This window comes from Pelodiscus sinensis, chromosome 5 (genome assembly GCF_049634645.1).
Source record: "Pelodiscus sinensis isolate JC-2024 chromosome 5, ASM4963464v1, whole genome shotgun sequence".
NCBI lineage: Eukaryota > Metazoa > Chordata > Testudines > Trionychidae > Pelodiscus > Pelodiscus sinensis.
The window spans coordinates 88711382-88717090 of NC_134715.1; the positions used below are offsets into that span (position 1 = coordinate 88711382).

General features: G+C 41.5%; 1 long non-coding RNA gene across 1 annotated transcript; it reads left to right on the forward strand.

The window, feature by feature from the left end:
- The first annotated feature begins 218 nt into the window (after nt 1-218).
- On the forward strand, nt 219-5129 carry LOC142829463 (uncharacterized). Its single transcript, XR_012903881.1, has 3 exons — nt 219-338; nt 677-799; nt 4732-5129. It is a non-coding gene; the product is annotated as an uncharacterized LOC142829463 (long non-coding RNA).
- The last annotated feature ends 580 nt before the right edge of the window (nt 5130-5709 follow it).

A 5709-nucleotide genomic window follows, 5' to 3' on the forward strand; every position in this document is an offset into this window, starting at 1 on the left:
TAGTGACTCTATTTATTCATCTATCCAATGGGGAATAGCTTCAAACTGGAGAGAGAGAAGGGTTTTAGTAATTAGGGCTTGCAGCTGAGCCTAGGATAGCTGGCTCTGCCTCCCCAGTAAGAAAGAGAGCACTCACAGCTGAAACTCTGTTGGCTTTACAACAGAAACATCTCAGTATATCTGCTCTTAAGATTGGGATCAGCAGCGTGACATGGGTGCTCAAGGTTGTATTAGTTTCTGTTCTTTGTTCCCAGCATGGCATCACTCCAAGTAATGTGTCTCTAAACGTCTTTGAGTTCTGTATTTTTTTTAAACTTTGGCTATGACCTTTGTCTCAGGTATCTGACCCTATATCAGATTGTTGTCTCTGATTTCTGACTTCTCATTCTAGTGGTGGTGTCTGACATTTGGCTTTGACCCTGGGCTCTTGTTCTTGGCTTTCTGACTCCTATTGTAACTACTAGGTTGGGCTTCTACTCTAACTACTAGTTATGATTGTCCATGTTCCTGTCTGATATCCTTGCATCAGGATATTCTATAGATGATTAATTAGTCTTCTACTGAGAGATGGGAGGCCCCTGACAAAATACCTTCTTTTCCCTCAGGTAAAGGGGGACATTGCATATGGTGTCTCATCCTGGGTGAATGTTCTAACCAGTGGGATAAATATTTTAAGGTCACTGCTAATGGTTGAAGTTTGGATGGGACCTAATCTGGTAGCTGGCACCTGAGATCAAGCCCATTGATGAGAGAGGTAGAGGAGTATCTGTTTTTGTTTCTCCTGAGCCTTAGACCTGAGGTAGGTACTTGAGCACCTTGTATGAGCAGCAGTGTGTTTCTATGTGTCTAGAGGCAAAAACTTGTATGTTTAGGGAACTCTTTCAGTGGAAACTTTAGCTGCTGAGTGAGTTTAGGCACCTTCAGAATTAAGCAGCAATTGAGAGGGAATTTTGTGGATCAAAATAAGATTTTGATCCACAAAGGGGCCTAAAATAAGATTTAAGGATTTTTCTGGTAACAAGATCATATGATCAATCTGTTATCTATTAGATCGTGGGGTGTTTGTTTGTTTGGCTTTTTTTTTTTTTGTAGTACTGTCATGCAAGAATATTCTCTCTATGCACAAGAGCCTTCTCCTATCTCAAACATTTCATTTAAAATTCTCTCCTGCATTTACCAAAACTTCAGCAAATTGTCAGCTGTGCAGCTTACCTCAAGGATCTATATATCACCTTCCTGAGATGTATGCATTTACTTAACTTTGCCTCTAAAATGGTATGTGAAAGAGGTGGAGGATTTTCAAAAGAACCCTAGATGAACAAATCCCATTAAAAGTCAATAGGATTTATGCTCTGAAGTATTGTAAGCACTTAGAAAATCCCACCCACCTTTTCAGTCACTTTTCTGGCTGGTCATTTCCACTTCTTTGGGTCCTATTTACTAATGGCAATTGTGTGATATATTGATCTACCCCATATAGTTTGCTGGTCCTTAGATCAAACCCTATGCCTACCATCTGTCCATTGCAACAGGGTAAATTATGAGTGTTGTGGGTATACATGAATATAAAATATGTTTCAATTAGATGAAGGTCAAATCATCTAATCAGACTTTAATCACCTGTGAAGCATTTTATGATTATTCTGTATGGATGCACTTCCAAAACAAATATTTTCAGACTCCTGCTCTCCCCTTTATGAAAATCATAGGAGTTGATAACTAATCAGAACTCACTGGTATGAATTTGAAATGCAGTCCTAATAATGAAAATATAGTAAGCTCTAGGAAGGAACTATGTAATATTATGAAAGAACATTACACAATTTTTCACTAGTATGTAGGGGTGTCAGAAATGAAGAGAGCTGAAATAGTTAACTTGTTTAATTTGTAAGCAGAAAATAAGTAGAATGAAGATTTTATGTTAAGAGGATGCACTTCTTTGGGACTATAGTGTCTTGAATTCTGTAAATGGAACAAAGAGGATTTCCAGAACCTAAGAATATTAATACATCCAGATATAAAAATCCCTTTATTGCAAGAGCCACAGCAAAGTCTTCGAAGCAAGAAATTATACACAGATGGTTGGTCCTACCTTTAGCAGTAGCAGGTAGAGCGTAGTTAACATACTACCAGATGGTGGCTCATAAACTAATTTTTGCAATTAAGATGTGTCTAGATGAAATACAAAATATGGAACACATTGCAGCCCAAGCTCAATAATGCCAATGAGAGGAAAATGGACTTCAAAACAACCCTGGACCCACAATAGAATGCCCTCACAAAATGAATCTGGCTTCCAGAGAAATATGACAAGTAGACCTTGCATGTCTGCTTGTGTTACATACCATATCTTTGGAATATAAGTCCACTAAACAGTTTCATTTGTGTTTCTCCCTGATACTTGATGTCAAATTGATTTTATTCTACAGAAGACTATCTTAATGTCTAACTATTATAACATGAGATTTATGCCCTAAATTACTTTGTTTTATATAATATACATGGCCTGCATGCTTCTTTTTATATCCTTTCCTCATAGAACCTCAAATATGCATTATCCAGATGATTCCTGACGCCATTGGGTAAAGTAGGGGGATAAGCATAATCACTGATCTAAAATAGCTATTATCATTAATTATTTTTGGGGTGTTACAGACTTAACTAAAATCAGTTTTCATACTTAGTAAACATATTCTCTAAGCACCATGTTTTTGTTTAATTATATGAAATGTCAAGCTAGTTAAGGAGCTCCCAGTGAGCCTTTGCTTTCTGTAAGTAAAAGAGGTTTCACAGAAGTTTACACTCAGAGTATGTCTATGCTACTGTAAAGATGGAAGCTGCCATTGTCTACCTTCCAGGGTTCAAATTAATGGGTCTAGTGAAGACGACTAGTTGGATTTGAGAGGGGCACTCCTGTCAATGCCAGTAATCCTGTTTCCACAAGGAGTAAGGAAGAGTGTTCTCCCTTCGACTTCTTGCGGTCGAATTAAGGTACTTCAGCATCAGCTATGCAATTAACGTAGCTGAAGTTGCATATCTTAATTCGACCTTATCCCATAGTGTAGACCAGTGGTCCCCAACCTGTGGAGGTTGCCGGGCGCCAGGGGGTGTGGCCGTTCGCCCGCCGGGCGCCCGGGGACGGGGGCGGGGCCCCCCCATAGCCGCGCGCCCCCCCCCATAGCTGCGCCCGGGGCCAGTGCCTCCCCTCCTCCGCTGGGGACCGGGGCCAGCGCCCTCTCCCCCCCCCCAAGTGCCGCGCGCCCGGGGCCGGCGCCCTCTCCCCCCCCAAGTGCCGCGCGGCCGGGGCCGGTGCCCCCTCCCCCCCAAGCTCCGTGCGCCTGGGGCCGGCGCCCCCCCCTCCTCCAAGCGCCCGGGGCCGGGGCTGACGCCCTCCGCCCCAAGCGCTGCGCGCCCGGGGCCGGTGCCCCCTCCCACCCAAGCTCCGTGCGCACGTGGCCGGCCCCCCCCTCCTCCAAGCGCCTGGGGCCGGGGCCGGCGCCCTCCGCCCCAAGCGCCACGTGCCCGGGGCCAGCCCAGCCCCGAGCACGTGGCGGGCGCACATGAATGCCCCCGCGGGTGCCATGGTGCCCGCGGGCACCGTGTTGGGGACCACGGGTGTAGACATACCCTCACTGTTTTTACAAAGTCTTTGAAATGCGGTCTTGCAACTTCTGTTTTGTCTTAATATTCTACCATAGTTTTATGCTATATTTTGAAAGATGTGTATGTTACTGTGATTGCACAGTAAATGTGATGGTATGCATTGCTTCTATTTATCTTCCTTTTATACTTATAGCTGTTACAACTTGTAATTAAAGACTGTGAAATCAGAAGCAGTAAATTAAAGCATAAAATGGGCCTTTTTCCTTGCAAGTGGGAGAGAGTAAAACCCTTGGTTTCTTAATTTCTTAAACAATCTAAAATCTTCAGCCGTTAAATTACTTACAATTGGGAAATGCTTTGTAAAACAACAAAGGAGTTCTACAATCAATGGGTGCATCTAGACTGGCAAGATTTTGCACAAAAACTTGCCAGCTGTCTAAACTGTCCGCTTGAATTTGCACAAGATCACTGACTTTAATGTACAAAATCAGTGCTTCTTGTGCAAATACTTTCACGCTTCCGCTCAGGAAAAAGCCCTCTTGCACAAGAATACTTGCGCAAGAGGGCCAGTGTAGACAGGGAAGAATTGTTTTGCGCAAAAAAGCCCCGATGGCTAAAATGGCGATTGGGGCTTTCTTGCGCAAAATCGCGTCTAGACTGGCCACGGATGCTTTTGCGCAAAAGCACTTCTTGTGCAAAATCATCCATGTCAATTTAGATGCGCTTTTGCAAAAAATACTGTTAATGGAAAAACTTTTCTGTTAAAAGTATTTCCGCAAAATCATGCCAGTCTAGACGCAGCCCTCGTGTTCACATTTAGGCATTTAAGATTTTTGCCTTTAATGGCATAGGTTTCTTTTGAAGGTGTGTATATCTTCAAATATTTTATATCTAAAATGCAAACCTCAAAAATATTTCCTCATGTCTGTTATGTAAATAGTGAAATGCTTCATATAGCAAGATCACTTACATTAGTAATGAATTACTAGCAACCCAATATGAACCTTTTTGAAGAATGACCAATAACTACCAAGTTTTAGTGTATATAACCCGCGTCCATGTATAACCCGCACCCTTGTATTACCTGCGTTTTTTCTATCCTGTGTAAAACAATTTTTTTTTTATTAGATTACCTGCGCACGTGTACAACCCTCAGAGACTTCCTGCTGTCAGCAAGCCAGCTGGCCTGTGGGAGGGGAGCCACAGTCATGCCCAGGATCACTTGGGGGAAAGCCGCTTTTAGGGGAACTGATGCTCCTGGAGTAAAAATCAATTTGTATAACCCACGGTTTATATATACTAAATTACCGTAATTGATTTGCCAACTAATATTAATCTGCCAGTGCTTAAGCAATTTTTTTACTAAACTGATAACTTAAAAGAACCTCCTCAAAGATTGAGACAGTGCCTTTTTGGCTATTTCAATTTAAATATTTAAGATTTATTTAAATTTTAGATTTTTTTTTTTTGAGAGCTGAAAAACTATTACATACAAAATATGAGAGTTTGTATTTATTTGAAATGGAATTTCTACTTAAAAAAAAAAAACCAACCCTGTGGATTGTGCCCACAAAAGCTCATGAGACCATCTATGTTTTTTTTTGTTAGTCTCTAAGGTGTTGTGCAACTGACAATTCACTGCTTAAGCTTTTCCAGTTAAGGTGCATCTACACAGCAGGGCATAACTTGAAATAAGCTATGCAAATTGAGCTACATGAATTGCATAGCGTATTTTGAAATGGGGAGCATATACACAGCACTTATTTTGAAATAGAGCACTCTTCCTCCGACTTCCCTTACTCATCGTACAATGAGGATGACAGGAGTTAGAGTAAGAAGTCCTCCAGCTTGACAAAATTTTGAAATAATAGTCGTGTCTACATAGCAGGCAAAGTTATTACAAAACAACTCTAGTTATTTTGAAATAATGTTGCTGCGTAGACATACCCTTACAGACTACCATGGCTACCCCCTCTGAATCTTGTGATGAAATGGATAATCACCAAATGAACTAAATAGAAGTGAAACCTCTACACTTTGAAAACATGCTGAGAACTTCCTGACAAATATAAAGCCAATTGCAACTCTCTTGATTACGTGTTAGCA